The sequence below is a fragment of the Myripristis murdjan genome, chromosome 15 (assembly GCF_902150065.1).
Source record: "Myripristis murdjan chromosome 15, fMyrMur1.1, whole genome shotgun sequence".
Lineage (NCBI taxonomy): Eukaryota > Metazoa > Chordata > Actinopteri > Holocentriformes > Holocentridae > Myripristis > Myripristis murdjan.
In genome coordinates, this window is record NC_043994.1 from 12842759 (window position 1) to 12865865 (window position 23107).

Genomic DNA, 23107 nt, shown 5'->3' on the forward strand with positions numbered 1-23107 from the left:
TTTTATGTGAGGGAATTTTGCAAAACGGTGATCTGAAGATAGAAAAAGACTTCAACAGCACTGTAGAATTGTACTTTTATATGTGACCTCAGAAAAAAATAAAATTAAAATTAAAACTGTGATATTCAACACTAGATCAATCTTATCATGGGCCACTTATTTTTTCTCCTAGTAGCCTATCACTGTAACATTTAAATAAACCTCCTGTATTATGTTACACATAAACTAGGTGATTTTGCTGTTGTATTCTAAGGTTTATTATAGGGTTGGGCTGCTACAGTTATTTCCCTTAAAGGCATATCTGTAAATCCTAGCACATGCCATCTGAGAACTGTAAACCTTTTCTTTTGTGCTTGCACCGTTTTGTGAAACAGCTAAGAAGTTGTGCACAGGGCCTAAAATATCAGTGGATTGTTTTCTAACCTCTTTGTACATGACTGTTACGTAATTGCTACATAGGAGCAATACCCTGCAGTGTTTTGGATTGCTATAATAAGAAAGCTGAAATCAGTGTGAGACCAGGCCTGTTTCATACAGTAGGCAAGTTTGAGGCTAAATAAGGAACCTACCGACACAGATTACAAGGATGGCTTTGTCTTATCTTCAGTTGGTAATACATTTGTGCCAGGTCAAGCAGGAAGCCTTTTCAACGAGTTTTTGGGGTAAATGGTGCATTTTTGTTCAAGAAACTCTGGTTCAAATACAAAAATTAAGATACTGAAAGCTACCTATTTGGGATCAATAAATAAAAATTCATATTTGTGCACACTCAAAAAGTCTTGCGATTTATAAACCCAATTACAGTTTAAACATATGACTGAACTGCTGAAAACAGTTGCTTAGTCATCCATCCATCCACCATTCATTCATTTATCCATTCATCCATTCATTCATACTGGTACACATCAGCACATAGTGTTTTCACAAGACGAACCATACACTTTCTGACCTTATACTATCAATGATTAAGGGCATCTTTAATTTTTAGATCTTGATTTGATGAAGGAATTCAAAGTGAAATACTCTCAGTTTTAGAGTGTGTTTTTCTGCTGTCTAGAGGTAGCAATAATACATACTTTCCAATTGGGAAAAAAAAAACAAAAAACAAAAACTGGTTTCTACAACAGGAGAAGATGGAAACAAATAGAACAAAGCCACACAAATCAGATCACAATGGAGTAGAGGGGGGAAAAAAACACTGGGGCAAGGCAAAAACAAACATGCTTGCAAATCAGAGCAGCACAGAACAGCGATATGGTAGAGTGCATTTAAACTCTTTAGGATGCTGCAGAAATATACAACCTCATTGTATCTATTCTATCACGGTGACATTTTCAGTGAGCTTTATTGCTGAATGTGTTTGACTTAGCCTCTCTCACTTCTGCACTTTTGTTCATTTCTCCCTCAAAGCGCAGTGTGAGAAACCAAGGCGGCTGCCCCAGTGGGAGCTCGCTGCCATGGCAATTATTTTCCTACATCTTCCACTAGGGGGCACCAAAACTCTGCTCTCTCTCTCTCTCTCTCTCTCTCTCTCTCTCTCTCTCTCTCTCTCTCTCACACACACACACACACACACACACACACACACACACACACACACACACACACTCTCTCTCTCTCTCTCTCTCTCTCTCTCTCTCTCTCTCTGTCTCTCTCTCTCTCACACACACACACTCTCTCTCTCTCTCTCATTGCCTATTTCTCTCGCACTTATGTTCTCTCTCTGGCTTTCTGTCCAGCTTTCTCTTTTCATCCTCTCTCTCTCTCTCTCTCTCTCTCTCTCTCTCTCTCTCTCTCTCTCTCTCTCTCTCTCTCTCTCTCCCTCTCTCTCTGTCTCTCTCTCATACACACACACACACACACACACACAAGGACATGGCAGAAGGCATAGCGATGAGAATTGTACAGGGTGTCCACAAAGTCTCTTTACAATTTAAAAAACCTATTACAAAAGCAATTGATGAGATATGTTAATCAGATTTGTTCTATGTACTCAGTGGTTACCAAAGTTTTTAATCACATTGGACATCAACAACCTGAAGCAAAAGATCACTGATGCCGTTGCCACCATCAATGAGGCTCTGCTACAGCGAACATGGCAAGAAATCGAGTACCGTCTTGATGTGCTTCGTGCAACTAATGGTGCCCATACAGAGGTGTATTAACCCCTTGTAGACTATTGTCGTGAATTCGCCTCAAACCACTTCCAGTCTTAATGCAGCCGAGGTGGTGTATGTATCCCACTGATGCTGTTGATGCATATTTCACACAGACCAAGAATTGTATTGGAAGAACTCTACCACCAATAATTTAGCATCTGCTTGAAGGCAAAAACACAAACAATTTATTTGTGTAGATAATTGTAAATAAATTCAGGCAGTAAGGGGTTAGATGAGGCAAAAAAAAAAAAAAAAAAAAAAAAAAAAAACTTCATTATTTACTCCTCATTTTGTAATAATTTCCACAGATTTGTCTATTCATTTGCTTTTGTAATACATTTGTTAAATTGTAAAGATGGACACCCTGTATATCTCCTACAGTCACTATGTCTCCAGCTCTGGACCACAGCGCCAGGTTTCACCTCAACCCTTACAAGACTGTCAATAAAATGAACCAGTATAATCTATTAATTCACTTCGAAGGCCCCACTGTCTTTATGCATCTTTATGCAGCTGGTGCTCTCAATATGTAGATTCCAAGAACTGTGACAGTCAAGAGAAGGGAAGAAGAAAAGGGCAAAAACGACATGTGCATGTTCCATGATGCTGCAGGCTCATTTATCCAGATCTGTGGTGACCTGCATCAGCCTTGGTTTTCTTCAGTCACCGAAGAGGAGTGTTGCTCTGATTTGCATGTGATAAGGTCAACAGCTGCGAAGTAGTGCTCTGCCTCCATGCAGCTTTCAGACATGCAGCATTAAGCTCTCAGGGTGGAGGGGAAACCTAGAAAGCGTCAAGGGAAACATCTACTGAAAAAGGAAAGCATGCACATGCTTGTGTATGTAAATAATGCATCCGCGCATGTGTGTGCATCTGCCTATGTATGTTTCTTCACATTTGCAAGTGAGTGAGCATGTAATTGAGTGGATGTGTGAACCTGTGGGTGCATCTGTCTGTGTGTTAGGCAGTCTGCCTTTGAGAATATGTGTGTGAGGAAAAAGAGAAAGACAGTGAGAGAGAGAGAAACCTCAATCAGACCCTAACCTGCAGACCCCATTACCAGCTCTGATCCATGATCTGTCTGTAGAGTTATCCCTCATGGCTCACTCATTGTGTGTGTGTATGTGTCTATGTGTGTGTGTGTGTGTGATAATTTATCAGACGGCCTCGTGAGGATTAAAGGGACATAAAGTTAAAGTTTGCATCAAGCATAAGCAAGTCAAATGTCAAGAAGACTAAAGCTGGTAATGTTTTTTTTGCACAGAAAAGAAAACAGATTGACCTCCTGTCATTTTCTCACTGATTACACTGATGCTGAGGAAATATAAGACATGCAAGACAATATCACACACTAGTATACATTTTGTTTGTATATTTATGATATTATCAATAAATGAAGACACACACACCTTCGTCATCATTATCATCAGCAGCTATCCTTTGAGGATTCAGTCAGCTGTCTGTCTTCAAATCATGTTCTGAAAGGTTTTTGTGTGTGTTTTCGGTGGGCACAGCAGGGCTATCCTTGAATCAAGACGCAGTCTGTAAAACCGGTGTTGCTGACACTGATCATCTGAGGCCCATAAGCTCAAACTGGCTCATAAGCAGCGTGAAGGGCACTCACACCGCAGCACTTGCACTCAGTGTAGGTGGTTCTCAACTGGTCTAGCCTCAGGGTCCACATTTGTCCTTCATGCCAATAAGTTACGGTCTAAACACAGGCTAACTCAACAGCCATTTAATTTTGTTTTGCCAAATGAAAAGTGCAGTGATCCACAATGCTTTCATGCACTGTTAAAAGACAGAATAAATAGCAAAGTGCAGCGAGAGGTTAAAAACCAGTGAAATGAAAAAATACATGAACAACTAAAGATTAATTCAAGCTTCCAAAAGCCCTTTTCTTCTTTTTTCCTCCTGTGCAGAAATAATACATTAATAGGCCTAATAATCATAACAACAGGAAAATAAAATAGTCTCACTCACATACAAAACTGAACTTTCTGGATTGTCCAGTCAAGATCCACCGCTATATAGGTTATTCAAACCAGATGCACAAGCCTTCCCTCGATGGTCAGCACTGAGCATGTAAGGTCACATGAATGTCTGCATGCTCTCCATAAGATCGCAAGACAGTTGCCCCTTTCTCTCATCCAGTTTGTGCAGAGGGCTTAGAAATGTCAGCAGCTCCTTGAGAGTAAGAAGAAGAAAAAACAAAACAAACACTGCAAGACATGTCATATTTCTTTGAGAAACAACTACCAGGGCCTGGAAAAAACAAGTTTAAACCTTAGCCAACACCTTTTCCACTTATCTGATTTTCACACCAATTACTGTATAACTGCCTGTGCTGTTGGACATATTTTTTTCAAACAGCACAGTAAACTGTCAAAGCAATGGTTTTCAAAATGCCGCTTTACTTCCGAGCAGCTGCAGTGCAGTTTCACCTGTTATTTTTAAGGGCAAGAGCACTTAATATTTATTGATAAGACAGTGCAACTTGTGGATGAAGGTCAAAATTTCAGTTCCTGAGTGCCAGCGCTGGAAATTTTGTTTGTTTACAAGTGATATTATCAACAAACATAAATATGGATTGAGCACTCTCTTATCTCATATCTCTTTGTTGCTGGAAAATATCAGTGAAACCATCTTGCCGAGCTTAGAAACTGCTTTGATAAGGAACTGTTTGCTCTTTCAAAGTCATTTAACTTCATATCTGATTTCATTTCATAGTTGTGATCTCTAGCATGGGTTTTTAAGTTGGAAGTGCAAGTATACTTGAAAGGATATTTTCTCACTTGAAAAGGTATGCAGTTGCTGCCACCGGGCATCACACCTACAGGAATCCTAGCACTTCTGGGGGAAATGCCCTTTTAAAGATTATGTTTGTGGCATTTCTGCCTTTTTTTTTTTTTTTTTTTTTTTTAACAGTTTATGATGAAAAAAAAAAAAAAATAGGGAGTGGGGCAACAAACAAACAAAGCTTCCAGGTTAAAATCTTGCACTTCACAAGCTAGGCACTTTATTCAACTGAGCCACTATGAAAACCTAGAAATTGCCCTTTCATAGGATTTCACCCCTGCCCCTCAAAGTCTGTGCACGGCGCTGTCCCGAGGCCGGACTGTCAAAGCTGATTTGTGAACGGCGGCTCCGGCCACACATATGGCACTGTTGTAATTGTGAGATTTGAGATGATATGTTACAGTATTACTGTGGACACTAACAGGGAATGGGTGACAATATTAATTTTTTTTCACAGTAAAGCATTGCCCTGTGAGAAGGCTGCTGTCTTGGTCCAGCTCCTGGGCTTCCCATCGCATCACATTTACATGGAAACGTGTGCGTGTCCTCTAGGTGGTGGACCAAAACAGTTTCGTGACCCACAAACAACAAAATGACCAGAAACATAATGGGCTCTGGGGTTTAAGAGAGGAAAATAATTAACAGAACAGAGAAACAATATCTAGGTTGATCCTCCTCATAGTGAGGGAGGAGGCGACACTAATTAAAGCTGAGGCTCTTGTTAAATTATATGAGGGTCGATGGCCTGTAAAGCTTCTACTGTTCAGTTTTGCTTTTCAGGAAAAAGTGGAAGTAACAAATTACATTAACTCTTGTTCCTGCAACTGAGTACTTTGTGTAGTAATTTTACTTTTACTTAGGTACATTTTTGCTCGAGTATTGTACTTCACTATATTTTAACTGATCAATGACAGATGGTGGAACCTTTAACGATGAAAACTCACTCAGCAAAGATGCGAAGAGGAACTCGCTCACTTTGCTGCTTCTACTTTTTATCATTTCCAAATTCCCAATAAACGGTGCACGATGAAAAACTGCACATTGTTGACAGAACCGAGGACCGTTTCGACTCATTTTGCATAAAATGTGGAATACCTGTGGAAATAACACAATTGGTGAGTTGACCTGAATTTTGCACGATGCACCCTTAAAAGAATCTTGATTGGACCTTTCATAGAGAAAATTTTAAATGAGCTACTTTTACTTTTACTTCAGTAGAGTTTTGCTGCAGTGTTTCTATTTCTTCTGCATTAAAATATCAGCAAAGTAACAGTACTTCTACTTGAGCAGCAACTCATTCCAAGATTCACCCACGTAAAACTGTGAGAGAAGCTGCAGGTATCTCATTGCTTTGCTGAACTGTACGCTCTCTCTCTCTCTCTCTCTCTCTCTCTCTCTCTCTCAGTTTGTCTTCATTTCTGTCTGTATATCTCTGTCTATTTGCAGCATTTTATATGCATAAGGAATGTGTAAAATTGTCCCTCTCTCAGACATACGCACAAGCAGAACAAGTGGTTCTGTACAGCGAACAATAGCCCCTTTACATAAATAAGTGTGTGTTTATGTGTGTTTTTGTGTTTCTGAGAGACAGAGAGTGCTGGAGAGAGATGAAATAACAGTTACTCACAACAGGAAATTCATCATCTTCAACACTGTGGCATTTTTCAAGCAGGAAGAACATTATCTAAGCAGGCGCTCCCTCCTACAGAGCTTATTCTTTTATGCTAAAACAACTCGGTGGCATTGTGTACAAAGTATGAGACGGCATTGAGGAGAGGGACATGCCTCTTGCTGGCTGAGATATAAGGTGTCATTTCAGTTGAAACAAAGCCTGGATTCCTCTGCTTCAGGGATGAGCGTATCATTTTTCACACTGTCGTGATGTGAGAGCTGAATGCTGCGGTTTCATCCTGGCCGCACAAAGGAACAAAGTGAATTTGCAGGCGCCTAATTGACATGTTCAACAAAGCAGAGTACAAGCTGTTCAAGCAGTGTGGTGTGTTTTTTTTTTTGTTTGTTTTGTTTTGTTTTTTAAGACTGAGACCCCAAAGAGGAAAGATTAAATTGAGTTCCCACCCGATGAGGACTGGGTATTGTTATGATGCCACAGCCTTGTCCCTCTGCTGTGAAGTGGGGCTACAATGAGATTAAATGGGTTCGCTGGTGGCTTGGCTCGCTGTGCTGCAGAGCTCCAGGGTCAAATACAGAGTTTCTTGCTTGCCTTTACAGTCAAATCTTTCCTGTCACTCAACACTTTTATCTGCCTCATTATTTGAAATGCCAAAACACTGTTAAAAATGGGATTAAATGTGGTAATTTGGAAGTTAATAGCTGAAAAACGGGGTAAATTACACCCAAATAGCCACACCCAGTTCCTACAAAAATCATCTTAGGGCTGAAAAAAGGGGTGAAATGTTTAGAGGGAGCATGAGAAGTGCGGAGGTACAATTCAGCTCTGAGGCCTCTGCTGTCTGAGGAGCTGATAATGCTGCATTGTGAGAATTTGAAATGGCTGCATCCTGGTATTAGCAGTCCACAGCCTTTTTTTTTTTTTTTTGCAGCACAGCAAGTTCTGCTTTGTCAGAGGTAAATCCTTGAATAAGCACGCACAGATTAACTCATTTGATATGACGCATCTCTCCAAACTTTATACTCTTGATTCATCTTCCCAGGTGGCCCAATTACACTGCACTGTGAAATGCTGCTTTCTTTTCAGATAGTGTGTGTACAGACAACAAACACTGACATAAAAAGGTCATCTGCCAAAAAACAATAGTACATGCATCCATGCAGTAATGCAAATGCTAAAATATCTTTCTCAGAAAGTTCCATAATACTTTTCCACAAAGTGATTTCATGGAATTGTGTCCATAATTTGTTTTTATCCATTGTTGTTGTCCGGTTAGCAACAGGTAAACAGGAAGACACAGGGAAAAGAAACACTGGACCATAACAGTTGTATCCATAATTTGAAATATTTAATGTTTCACAGTCTCACATCAGTCAAATCAGTTTGTCAGACTTTGGTAATGTCATAGCTGATGTTTTTACATGTTTGTTTATTAAGTGTGATATGATGAACAGGTAGAAGAATTCATGACAAAAATCATTTACTAGTTTTTTTTTTAGAAAATTATTAGTATATGTTATTTTGTAATGTGTGTGAAAGCAATATAAATGTATTAATAGTCTATTTATTAAGAGTTTTAGACAGCTGTGTGAATGAAAAAAGTACTGTCAGTGTAATAAACCTATCAAAACTACCTAGTTTGGAGCTGAACTATGTTAAATCAATTGAGGGAAACCATAATATAACAAGAGGTGTCACATAAATTATGAATAAAGCCTTGATGTATTAATTTTGGAGAGTGTATGGAGGAAACCAGGCCACAGTTCTATAGAAGCACGCCTAATATTTTTGTCTGAGGTTCAGTTGCTTGACATTTGAGCAAAAGCTCCAGCGATACCTGTCCTCACATCCCAAAATGTTTGGGTGCCAATCTGAAAATATGACAGTTCCTCATAAGTCTTGACATTTTGACATGCTCCATCCACCTCACGGCCTGGCAGGATTTCAGAGGAAACCTGAAGCCGTGTTCTGCAGTAAAGCAGGATCAGTCAGTCAACTTGACCTTCCAGCCGTCATCACTCATCAGTGAAATGTCAAAGCGCACAGACAGAGTACTGCAGTGTTCATACACACACACACACGCACACACACACACACACACACACACACACACACACACACACACACACTGTCTACCGATAGATACGCTCACATACACAGAAGCATGCATACACATCTTCAGACAGACATGCGCACAAGCAGATACACATGCACACTATATTATTCCCATAGTACACACACACACACACACACACACACACACACACACATGCACACATGAGCTACTTGTGCTTAGGTGTCCCACTGCCAGGCTCTCTGTCAAACTTAGTTAAAGCTACAGTAAATATTTTATCTTCATTGCCACATAGCCATGCTTGAAATTCATGATATTCACTGAACCTGCCAAGCTGCTATAAAGATATTCATAAGCAGTTTCACGAGTCAATGAGGCAATCCAAATGCTCAAAGCTAATTATCAAAGTCGGATGATAATCATTTCAGGTAAGCGACTCACTTTCCTCGGGTTACCTGTCAAAATGCAAAATGTCTGATATGGTGATTCGTGGCAATTTTTGTAATAGAAATGTATTTTCCTGTCTGACTGCCTTCAGCCCCTCTAAAGGCATGCACACACACACACACACACACACACACACACACACACACACACACACATACACACATACATACACAAATATACACACACAAGGCCTACCTAATTCTCTATTTCTATTCTCTGCAGGTGTATAAGTTCAAATTCTGAAGCTGGGGATGATGTGGTGGGAGTGACTTGATGGTTTATTATTTGGGCTGTTTTACTTAGTTATTTTAGATATTTCAGGCACTCAACTGAATTAATATAAACAGCTAAGGGGTAAGTGTCTCTTGTTCAGGGACAGTCCACAAACTATTTTCCCCCACTTAGTCCTGGTGATCTATCCAAAATGCATTTAGGTTGTACTGTTCCTTTAGACCACTGCATACAACTATTTCCCTATCACTGATTATATCTCCCAAACACTTAGAGTTACAACTCTGCCAGTGAGGTTCCTGTAATTTTGACCCTTTTAAGGACTAATTTACTCTCAACAAGAGAAATCAATAATTGGCTTATCGAGCTCTGCAGGAGGATTTGACTAAAACCACAAAGAAGACAGAAATACTTTGATGTTAACATTAGCAATCATTCTTCCAGCCATACCCATGTGGCTAGTAAATTAGATGCACCACAACCCCAAGCAATAGGATATCTGGCTTTGTAAGATAAATAATATTGGCAAATATCTGGCACAGCAAGACCACCTTTATGTCTTGGCACTGGAAGTTTCTTTAGGCTTATTATGATTATAGATTCCATCCATGTTCAATATTTGGACACAGGAGGAATGGCTACTGTGTTGGAGTGTGCAGAGAGGCTGCATGGTGGTCCCGTCAGCCGAGTACAACCAACTGATGTACTTTGTTTTAGCCCTATATTTGTTTTTTTTTTTGCCTATAACAACTGAATATGTGCCTAAAATTTTGTAAAGAGTGTACTTGTTCGTGGAGATAATCACACTGAACAGAGCATGGAGGTATTGTAAACATTTGTTTGTGATAGAACTTACTTTCTTAAAGTTGAATATAAACCATGGAAAACATCCGTTGGAAATCTGCTGAGGGATCCCGTTGTCTTCTGAGCTAGCCTGAGAAAGTGCATCATCACGAGAAACCTTTTTACATTTGAAACAGCGATCACTGCATCACAGCGTTTACAGTTTGAGACCACACTTCCCTGTACCAGTTACAGCATTCAAGCCTGCGATCTTAGTGTTTTAAAAAGGTTGTTTTACACTGAACACCGGCCTCCCTTTTTGTGCTAAAATGATATCTGTGAAAATGCAGTACATTCTTCAGAGATGTTTTCTTCTTAAAACAGTAACCATCTGCACAAAAAAGACACAAACTGAATCAAAATGGAAACATTACTCTCATAACGATGTGTAAGCCACATTCATATGAAACACACATGCATGTATACACACACGTACAGAAGATCAAGGTCTGTGCACCAAACCCAGCTGTGTTGGCTGAAATGTACTGCTATGGCATTTTAATGTTTGCATTATATTTGGATGGGCTCATACCATGATAATCTTTTAAAACAAGCTGTACAGATCAAGACCGTCTGAAAAGCAGAAAATGTTCTTGTGTTTTTATGGAGAGTTGATTTAACGATTTGGTAAGTGGATGTCATTGGCAGGGGCGCCGCCAGGAATTTTGGGCCCCATGAAAAAAAAAAAAAAAACATATATATTTACATGTTGATGGTTTAATAATTTTATATTAGTTTTTACCTATTTTTTGGGCCCCCTGTCAGGCAAGGGCCCTTGGAACTGTCCTAACTTTTCCCCCATATACGGCGCCCCTGGTCATTGGTAAGTGATTTCTGCTATTGTGTCTTAAAATTCTAGGGTTAATGGGCAAATAATTCATTAGAAGTGGGATCAAATTTCTCAGAGACTAGCATTGAGAGTGCAGGCTTGTGTATATGTGTGTGTGTGTGAGGAGAGAGGGAGAGACAGAGAGAGACAGAGACACAGAGAGAGAGACAGAGAGGGAGACAGAGAGATAATTTAACGCATTTCTGCACCTCTGTAAATAACTATTACATGAATAAATAGAACGTTATCTCCACAATATGGAGGATTCAGTCTGTAAAAGTGGTATCATTTTCTCAGCGTTGAAATTATGTTTCCTACTATCATTTAATGAGGAAAATTATGCTACCGACCATTTTGTGAAAAGTAAGTGTCACATTTTTCAAATATTGAATATCCAATTTCTGAATGTCAGCCTTTAATTTAAAGGGCTTTGAGAGGAATGTGAAGCAGAACAAATGTGCAGCTGCCTTTTTCTTTCTTTCTTTCTTTCTTCTCTCCTCTGTATTTCACTGAAAATCACACACAGGTGTGAACAGCTGCCTGGGAAATAAACTCTTCATAGAGTCATGGTGACTTGTGGCACAATGGAGAAAATAGCTAGAGAGAAAAAAAAATCCATTTACTGTACATGGTGCAGGCAAATATCAAGGAATAAGAGTGCACATTCTGCTCCTAAGTTTAGGGTTGAGGTAGAGGGCGTTTTGAATTTGACTTATTGAAACAAGATTTATATGTGGGGCATTATAAAGAGCAGTATTCTTAACCTGAGCACATTTAGAAGTAAAATCATGACACCTGAATAATGTGGAGGGCTGTAAATGAAAACAAATGCTGCTTTGGGTCCAACTGGCACATCAGTTTGCTCAGAGTCTCTTCATGGTACCTTTGATAATAATTCGAGTCTCTCACTCAATCCCTACCCGCCCCCCGCCGCAGCGCTACAGTTGCTGCCCATGACTCATTCCCTCGTTCGTTTCCATAGCTACACCCGTGCCTCTCTCTGCAACTGGAGGGTACAGCACAACAATAAACTAATACTGTAATTGTCTCTCTTGGAGCGCCATTTCTACATTCATTTATTTCTGCATTCTCCTTTCCTGCCCATTACTTCTGTGCCTCTCATCTGCACACCCTCTGCTCTTTGCCTCTTTCTCCCAGCCTGTTCACATCTCCTCTGCTCTTCTCATCTCCTCATCCTCGCCCTGCATCCTCCGACTCTCATTAAAGCCAAGGAAATGAACTTCACACAAAAGAGCACCTTTGTAGGAAAAGTAAAGTGCTTTATTTGTTTCACACTCTACTGTCTGCCACTGGCCTAAATACTGCATGATTACACTGTCTGCGAAAAGCCTCTTCATTTTCTTTGCCAGTTCATCATCTTTATTTGCATCTCTGTCAAATCAAAGCAAAACGTTGAAGCTGGCTGGACGATGGCTGCAGCACAATGGTTTTCCAGTGCAAAATATTCTAAATGGCTTCAAACTCCCTATATTCCCACAGCTATTTTTTTTTAAACCACAACCTGTAATTTTGTCACTGCTGTTTCTGGTTTCCCATATGTTATGTGTATATATCTTAAAAGCAACAGTTCACCCAAAACAAAACAAAACTAACAAACTGTGTGTTTCAGCCTCTAATTTGAGCTCAATAGGAATGGAAAGATGGATTTTTCCAGTGTTCCTCGGCAGGATATAGTTCCCATCGATACTTTTTTTCCCAAGAGGGCTGTGGATTACAACGGGTTTCTGTGTCATTGTTGCTGCTGAGCTTCTCACATGCACATATTTGATGGTTTGAGCTCTACAAATGAATATCCATCCAGCCCTATAATACTGAGGACAGTGATGATTACAACACACTGGAAACTTCACCAAATCACACTGGAACTATCTGGGTTAAGTGTGGAAAACATTTTTTTTGTTTGTTTGTTTTTTTGTATTTTGGGTGAACTGTTCCTTTAATCTTCATGCACTGTCATGGATTGTGATTGCACAAACAAAACAAAGCTGCAGCGAGCACATTTCACATTTCACATTTCACATTTCTGTGCAGCTCTTCTTTAATTTACTGCTCACACTGCTCTCCTCTCCTGTCTGTTCACCTCTCCTGTCATCTCTACATCTGACTCCCATGTTCTCTCATCCTCTGTCAATTTATTTTTTGGGCTCCTCTTCCTTCTCCTTTCTTCCATTCTACATTGTCCAGGCGAGTTCTCACCGTCGCAAAACATGGCAGCTCTTGATCCCTGTTCAGCACCCTCTCCGCCTCCTCAACCTCACCTCTTAACTTCTCACCTCTCCTCTGAACTCCAGCCCATCAACACCTAACATGAGCTCTCCAGACGTGTCTCAACCTCAATCTCCTGCCCGTACGCTGACCACACTGCCTCCTTCCTCCCGCCGCATCACCTTTATTCCCTCTCAACTTTTAACCTCCCCTTCCTGCCATTACTTTAAAGAAATGACAGCTAGACCACACCATGTTTTTTTTTTTTTTTAATTTCCTTTAACCTTAACTGCAGCTCTTTCCTGATGCCAAACGCTCCCTCTTGCCTCCTTGTGAAGAATTACATAAATTAGAGTTACTGTACCTCAGTTAGATAGCCATCACTGACTCTGCTGTGTGTTGGGTAGTGTTAAAAGTTCCTAAAATTAACACTAATCTGGGAAAGGCTGCTTTTAGATTTTTTAGCACCACACATTTGGAATGAACTGCAGTGTAAATTGAAGCTTGAGCTGTGACTGTTTTTGACTTGTTTTTAATTAACTTGTTGTTGTATTATATTACTTTTATTATTTTATGATTGTTATCTGTATGATTTTTATATATATATTTTTGCTCTTATTGTATTACTGTTGTGGAATTATTGAATAATTGTGGAAATTATATTGTTCATTTTAAAGGAATGTTCAACACCATTTTCATCCCTGTGTGTCCAGTGGTTCGAATCCTATGGGTAGCTTTTCCTCTAAATCTAAATCTATCTAAATGCAAATAATAACTGTGTACATAAGAAAACTTCAGAGTTCCTTGAATGTTTATTTTTTCATAGAGCTGTGCAACTCCCACTCCCGCTTCAAAAGCCTTTATGCTAACCTAACATGAAATATTACCCATAGAAACTGAACCGTACAGAGGCGAAAACGGTATCAAACAGCTTGTCTCAGTCTTGGTAAGTCAGGAAAAGGGTATTTTGCCCAAATTGCTTGAGTATTACTTTAAAATGTTTCCTTTATTGATGCGATGTACACCCTTGAAAATGAGATCTCGAACTCAATGGGACTGAGCTGGTTAAATAAAGGTTATTATTATTGTTGCTGTTGTTGTGCATAATGTGTCAATGTTAAGTAACTGCTGATCACTACCAGAAGCTACAGGTTCCCTAGTTTGTCTATGTCAATTTTCTAAGAGTCAAAACCAGGCAGTCAGCCAAAATACCAGTCAAAATAACAGATGGGAAGAGCTGACAGTTATCCGATTTAACTTCATGTCTAATGGGGCATGAAAAACTATTAAACAGCCACTGAACATTAGAAATTGTTTTAACAGCATGTCAAACAAGTCCATTCCCACGCAACCGTGACCTACAGCTTTGACACGAGCGGCCCTGCGAGAGATAAGTCCTGGGAAAAGTACAAAATAGCAAAATGATCTGTTTCATTCCTACTTGTTATGTTTAACAAGTCAGTGATGAATCCGTATGTCAAGGTTTGTAATCCCAGCGCTCAGTCCTTGGGGTGACAGAGGTAACACGTAACAGAGATCATTCTCAAGGTGCTGAAACTCCTCTCATCTCGATTCAGCACAGTTCATGTGATTACAGCGAGGCGCGGGTATGACTCAGATCAAAAAAGAGACCTGAGAGATGCAATTAGTGGTGTTGGAGAAGAGGAGGGTTGAAAAGCAGCTCAGTATTCACACTGATGGCAGGAACATGGAGTGGAAGTGAAGACATAAAACAACCACGTGGGATGTTGATTTAAACACCTAAATTATGCCCATCTAAACTGGGCAGCTGTGATATTATGCTATTATATCCCAGAATCCCAAATTTTATCTCCTCTAACTTTTTTATGGTATTCTGAGGTTTAGCACCTAACAATGAACCTCATATTACTTTATACAGACAATAAAGAACTGGTTTTAAAGGGACAGCTCAACTGCAATAAGATAAAGATGCTCTCCTTTCTATTTCTAGTGCATTCTGTCCATCCAGATAGTTTCTGTGTGAACTGGTGAGGTTTCCAGCCTGTCAAGATTTACTCTGGCTCCCGGCACCGCAACACCTGGGATGGATGGGTATTTGTTTGTCAAACCATGAAAAAAAAAAAAAATTACATGTGAAAAAGCCCACAGTCACAGCATGTTCCAAAAACAATAACATGGAAACCAGCATAATCCACAGGTGTTCTTTGTCAAGACTTCCCAATTAAATCTGGGCCTATGGAGTGTGTTGGAATCACTGTTTTTGGAAAACATGTTGAGTTTTTCTCAAGGAATTTTTCACTGTGTTAGCCCCACAAACCAAAACCCATTAAGCCTCATTGTATGAGCCAGGGGAGGCTCATCATCTCCTTTTTTAATATACACACTCCTGATCAAAATTTTAAGACGAGTTGAGAAATTGCAATAATTTACATTTTGCACTGTTGGATCTTAAGAAGGTTCTAAGTAGAGCTTCAGAATGCAACAAGAAGAAATGGGAGTGAGACAAAAAAAATTTGAGTAAGCAATTTATTGCAAACAACCATTAAACTGAAATAGGCTGTTCATCACCTGATCAAAAGTTTAAGAACACAGCCTTTAAAAGCCCAAATCTTGGCAAAAATGTGGATTCAGTGTCATTTTCTGTCAGGTATCCACACTGTCATGACCTCCTGATGGCAAAGGCAAAAAAACCTGCTGTCTTTGAACGCGGTCGGATTGTTGAGCTGCATAAGCAAGGCCTCTCGCAGCGTGCCATTGCTGCTGAGGTTGGACGAAGTAAGACCGTCATTTTAAACTTCTTAAAAGATCCTGAGGGTTATGGAACAAAAAAGTCAAGCTCTACTTAGAACCGTCTTAAGACCCAACAGTGCAAAATGTAAATTCTTGCAATATTTCAACTGGTCTTAAAAATGTTGATCAGGAGTGTATTTTGGGTGAACTGCTCCTTTAATGGTCTGCCAGTGTTTTTAATTATTTTTCTTCCTAGTGTCCTTGGAGTAAATTGAAAAACGCTGCCACTGTTCTGAACTCATTTTTGTAATGTAGTGTTTAACCGCAGGAAACACAAAGGAAACACAAAATGGAAAAGTTAATTGCGGTAGAAAGGAAACAAAGAAAGAAAGAAAGAAAGAAAGAAAGAAAGAAAGAAAGAAAGAAAGAAAAGACCTAAGTCCTTTAACCAAAAGAAAACAATCTCTGTGTTAGTTTAGTTAGAATCCAATTTGGCAGAACTAGGATACTTTGGCAGTGACACATGCTTAGCCTCCCTTAGCTCTCGCCTCCGCTCAACTGTTACATCGGCGCAGCTCTCCGTGAAAAGCGTCTCCACTCTCTAATTAAAAAGCCTAATTAAAACCAGAGGGATCATCTTCCTGTGAGTCCTGTCTGCCCACTCAGAGCTGGGGGAGAAAGAGAGGGGAGGGCGCGGAGAGGGAGGGGAGAGGCTGAGAGGCTCAGCCGTGAGAAGCCTCTCATGGCCAACCTGTCAGCCGAGTGACAGACTGGAGATCCGCCGGGAGTTGGAGCCGAGGCGGGCCGGATTCGTTAGTTGTCATCGCAGCTTCCTCCATAACCGCTGCAACAACCTCCTTAAATCCTTACAAACTAATTAACTACCTCTTGCTGCTCCTGCAGGGGGAGTTTGAAATGAATCGATCAAGCACCAAAGCCAGCTGCAGTTGCTCAACACAGCAATCCTCACAGGTCTAATCAATCAAAACCACATGCATTTAGACCCTTCACAGCACTCAGACTTCAATGCTGAGCTGGTGTCTTTGTTGTAATATTTGAATTTCACTCCTGATAACTTCATAGTCCACTGCTTTGAAGGAACGCCCAAGAATGGATCGGTCTGTCGGGACTGCAGGGCGCAAAACATGGAGTAGGGGTGAGGAGGAAAGACTGTCTTTTGTAGCTTTTAAACAGCAAATGATCATTGATTTTCTGTTCTGTTTGAAACAGAAGTTAATTGTTCGATTAGCCACTTAGAGCGTCAGGATTGAGCATACGCCACCACTATTTTGACAAGTAAAAGTCCCAGTTGAATACACATTCATTCCTTCGCTTTGCCCAGTTGTACCTTTTCGAAGTTATGCAGTATGTGGCAGGAGTCTGTCCCAGCATGGAAGGCAGGGAAATCTCCCTGACTTGCTTTAGGAATGTGGGAGCAAACATAGCACCCAAAAACACATAAACACAAACAGCATGCAGACGTCAGAAGGCTCAGAAAGTGCTGGGAAGTTCTTTGTGCTTTAAGAATATGTACTACTATATATTACCACTGTTTAAAATGTACTACGTATTGTGTTTTCACTATCAACACAAAGCCAAAAAAATCAACAAGAGGCTGCTTACTGACAGTTTTCCTTATGATGCAGAGGATGTTGAGTTCCACCTGTGCTGCAAGTGAACCCATATCTTTCATATGTCATGGATCTGATGTGCTAATGTTAATTCGGTTGACATTTAGATTCTGTCGCCGATGCAAATGAGTCTTGGCTTATCACTACAATGCTTTTTATGTGATGTGCTGTGAGGTGCAACGTTGGCTGCATCTCTTTTTTCTGTGATTTGTCTGCTGGGTTTCCTTCATGCATGCCACATGTGTGACATATTCAGTGGCTTTAGGTTCACTGAAGTCACAGTGAGTCTAAATGAAGGAGACTCATATGATGTTGCAGAGAAGTGACGCACTCATGAAGGGGACTTGCCGATGTGTCGTCTTCACAAATGTTTTAGCAGGCAGAAGCATAAGAAGAGTTTGTCACATTGAAGCCTCCCTTAATTGAAGTCCCTTACTACTGAGTGCATGCTAACACTAACCAGCTTAATCACAACATAGAAAGGGGATTATGCAGGGAGTGGTGTACAGCTTGAAGCTGAAGAATGGGAGAGCTGGTTTGAATCCCCTTAGTTAATTAAGAGCTTATCTCAGATGCAGCAAAAACAAAAACACTGGGACGTCCGTCATCAAAGATTGAGGAAATTACCAACCACTGCATTGGTATGGGCAAGTGGCATGAAACCACAGCGCAATTTCCTGCTTAAAACCATCAGTCTACATAAACAGCATACAGTTTCTACAGGGTGCTGACAGCAGATCACCCATTGTTATCGGATTAAAAGTGACAAAACGGTTGCAAGGCCTGTATGATAGTATTAATTTAAGCACACTGTGTTTAAAAATGTCCTCTGTGTCTCACTTGGCTTGGTCTAAATGCAATTAAATAAATTAATAAACACATAAAACAGGAGAAAATTAGATTGGGAAAGTTCCTGGCTACGTGAAATCATTTTCAACAATATTGACATACTTCTGACAGTGACTTTGCTTTCAAAAAATTCATTTATTTATCCAAGGACAGTTGGCAGATGCTTATTAACCACAGTTTCTAACTTCATAAGTTCCACCCATTCAGACTTAGGGGCTGCCTGTTGTGACCACAGTCTCCTACTGATCATCGGACAGCAGTACTGCGGTCTTGTCAAACACTTTATCAAATCTGCACTTTTCTGTTGCAAAACCTCTGAAAATGTGACCTTTGGTGCTGCAGTGGCACCATGTGACCAACCTCACATAAGGCACAGGGTACAGTGCTCTGCCCTACTGAGTTAAGAACATCAGTCTCTGTGCTTGAAAGGAATTTATAGTGGAAAAACTGACCCGGATCATCCAAAACCTCTCTAAATGCTGACACAAAGCAGACTGTTAGGGTTGCCATTTTGTGTCACGGGAAAGGCCAAGGTCAAGCTATGACTTTACTGACTTTACTGACTTTACTGAATATACACAATTATTTATAGTCTGCGTCACAGTCTTAAATAAATAATTAAATAATACAAATGCATCAATACAGTTCACAAAAATGCAGAATAAACAATTATTGCTATATATTTTTGATATTTCTATAACTAATAACTATTGCAAAATACCTCAAAAATCACAGTAAAACCATATTACAAAATCCTCATTCATTTAGAATAAAAGCCCTATTATACAATTCTGCATAAGTAGAGAATTAAAAAAAAAAAAAAAAAAAAAACTTAACAACAACAACAACTGCAACAATAATAATAGTACTCAACAATTTCACATCCCGGAAACCTGACTGCAAAGAAAAACGAGCCACACTGCCTTGTCTAGATGTCTGATGGAGATACAAATGAGTATGTACTCCACTGACCCAGTATCTTCAGACTCGTATCAGCAACGATGGATACTTTTTATCGCCTGAGTTGTACTTTAATGTGCAATCAGAGCTGATTTACTAGTGTCACTAAAGCTGTCCTGCTCTCAGGCTCTTTACCTGAACAAGCAAGGATGAGCAGGAGCAAAACTTTTGATTAAAGGCAGAGGAAGCAGTAGCAGGAGCAGAAGCAGAGGGGAAGAGCAGTTATTATTGTGTGTGCACAATGTGAGACAAGTGATCAATAACATGAGTCAGCATCCTTTGGGTGCTGTTGCCCACATTTCCTCAGCTTGACTGCAGAGGTGATTAGGAGCAACTCCCTGAGGCTCTTTTCCTGGAACACAGCTAGTCCGCATGGTGTGGCTGTGTGTGTGTGCATGCGTGTGTGCGTGCGTGCATGTGTGCATGCGTGCGCATGTGTGCATGTGTGTGTGTGTGTGTGTGTGTGTGTGTGAGTGTGTGTGTGTGTGTGTGTGCGTGCGTGTCTGGACACACATGCATGCCAACGAGGGGATGTTTTTCGTCCATTAGTAGGGGCAACTACCCAGTACCTACCAGGAAAACTGTGTTAGTGCAGGTTGAAACATCCATTACTCATCACTCTTCCTGTTTGTCATTACATTCTCTCTCTCTCTCTCTCTCTCTCTCTCTCTCTCTCTCTCTCTCTTTCTCTCTCTTCCTAAATTGCTTTCTCTCTCTCACTTGCCTCTCTCCTCCCTCTCCTCCATCTCCCAGGTAATGGCTGTTTTCTGCTGAACGATTATGCACCCGGCAACTGTAATGGAGGGCTTTAGGCTATAACCTGAACAAAATGGTTCTATGCCATAGTAAAAAAAAAAAAAAGCTCTCCCATTCAGCAACAATCCCTGTATCATACGCAAATGGCACTCTTGATGACTAAGGCAATTGCTTTTAATGATTTCTGCAGTGGTGCAAAAAGTGCTGGTATATCGAACTCGATCAGTTTATTGTTTCTTGCTGACATTTGAAGTAAATGTGAAAGTAAAGTTACTCAAAGTAAATGTTAATGAGATGGTTTTCACAGAAGAGAACATTGTCACATGGGATCTTTTCCAGGGTGAGAAAGGTCAAACTAGATTTTTTTAAAATGAAAAGTTTTGAAATTTCAAAATGATTTGTGCAAATTAAATCAAATGGCTCTTTGCTGTGTTGATGACTGTTCATTGCTGATGACACTATACTGTAAAACTAGCCATTTCATGACTGTCCAGTTTGTGATACTTGGACAGCTTATTAAATTTGTACCCTGCAATGTATGTGATTAAAAATGTGGCATAGTACTTTTCTGTATTGTACAACTCATTGTACTCTTACACATGAGTAAAAGTAAAATGACTCACTGCTCAAAATTGTGCACATAATGGTAGCATAAGTAATTATAGTTACTGACTTGATTTGATGGGTTCATCATTGCAAATACACACTGCACGACCAAGCTTTATTCATCCACACATAACTTTATTTCTGAAAATATTTAGATGCACAATACGTCTAGACATTTTCTATCTGATGTATTGGTGCAGCCATAAAGCAAAGGCATCTTCGGTTTGAATATTTCAATCAGTTTAAGGGCGATGAGCTTCAATGAAGTACTGCAACCAGCAGATATATAATACATTTATAGAATTTTAACTTTGTATAAAGAGACATATAAGTGAATTCAAGGGATAAACTGATCCAGCAGAATAAAGAGAAGCTCTCATAGTTTGCCACAGAGTTTCTGTTGTTCTGCATTATTATGATGTAATGAATGATGCAAAGAGCATAGATCTGGGGAGAAGTGTCAGGGTCATAGCAGGGCAAAAAATTAAACAAATAATAAAAATAATAATGTTATTTGCTCACTTTGCAAAGGCTGAGTTCAAGGTCCCCTTTCTATCTGTGACTATTCATCCAGCTCTCTTTCATTGCAGTGAGTGCAGGGTATAGAGGTGCAGTGTGTGGAAAACAGATGAAGTCTGAGCTCACTGTCTCCCCCTGGTGTTGGAACCAACATGGTCTCCTCTGTGCTCAGTTTCCTTCGACCCGCTCTGCATGCGACAAGGCAGAGAGAAAAACAGAGGAGGAGAAAGTGACAAAGTAATAACAGACAGAATAAAAACTAGGAAAATTAGATTTACTTTATTCAACCTGGAGGTATAGCCAGACCCTGTCAGCTCATATCAGCCATAAGAGAAACTGACAGGTTGACAGATACTTCAGAATGAGAACAAGGAGGTGACAGCGCTCACTTTTAGCTTTAAGGCGATACATGAGAATCTGTGTGTGGATTTTGCTACAATTTACCAAAATGTATTAAAACAGACACATGTTCGGCGAGGCACACACTGACATCCAGGCACACACATCTGGCTAGTGATCAGCCACATCTCAGTTAAAATGAAAAAAAAAAAAAAAAAAAAAAAAAATTGCAGTGTGTTGTTTCCATGGATACACTAAAGATCAAATTCTAAGGGCTGTTGTTAGGGAGGTTGAACCGTGTGGCACTGACATGTCTCCTTATCTGGAGGGTTTTGGGCAGCCACAAGGGAGATGTAGCAGCGAATGTTGTGGTCATGAGACATCACAGATGGCTAGAACTTGGGTCACTTAGGAAAAACACTGCTGCAGACATGAAGTGCTGAAAAGTCTCTGTAGATGTAATCCCAACTGTCGTAGCCATATTCCTTCCATCTGGCTTTTCATAAGAGGAGAGGAGAGGAGAGGAGAGGAGAGGAGAGGAGAGGAGAGGAGAGAAATCTGTCTCTCTGAGGCATCAGTGGAACTGAGCTGACCAGGGCTGACAATTAGATCAAACCAAACGTTTGAATGAGTCTGCACACGTGTTCATGAACATGTATGTCATCGCACTTGTGCCCCTATGTTCATTTGCATGTAAATAAATGTGTATGTTCTTGCGCCTAATTTGCATTATTTCCCCTTGTGGGATGAAGCAGAGGGCAGAGGTGACTGCAGGGAGTCTTTTTTCACAGCTCCTCCCTTTAACAGATTGCATGAACATAGATGGAGTGCATAGACGTGCACTGTCTGACTAACACTGGATTTTTAGACACTATTCCACATTGTTTATTTGTGGTGTTCCCTTAAGATTCAAAAAAGCAATTTGCTTCCATAATGTATCCTTTTCCGCTTTTCCAACTTCAATATGCAATTTTTAACAATGCTTAACAGCACCACAGTTTTCCCTCGCCATCACTGCGGCTCAGTCGGAAACAGCATATAACAAAATCTGGCACAGTCGGCTCTTTTGTTGCAAGTCATTCAACTTACCTGTGAATAATCAAGTGAGACTGGATTCAATAATTGATTTCTATCAGAGAGAAAAACAGTGTCTGGTCAGCTTCTCTCTTTGCCTTTCTCTCTCTCCCTGCAGCACTAATAGTTTCTATAAATGAGGTCATAGTAATGACCATATTAGATTTACTTTCTAATTACATCATAGTTATGGGAAAGAAGGAGGTGTGTGTAGTGTTTCTGTAGGAAAACAAGACAAGGAGATGTGAAACGCCCCACAGATTTGGGATGAATACAGATCTGTCCCTTTTCTCTTCTCCATTACTGGTAGTTGAAGTGACGTTGTTGTACATAAAGCTGCACAGGACAACCTGATAGGTAATAGTCACCCTACAGTATGCACATCCTATTCAATACTAAATTACAGGATGTGTGTACTTGTGC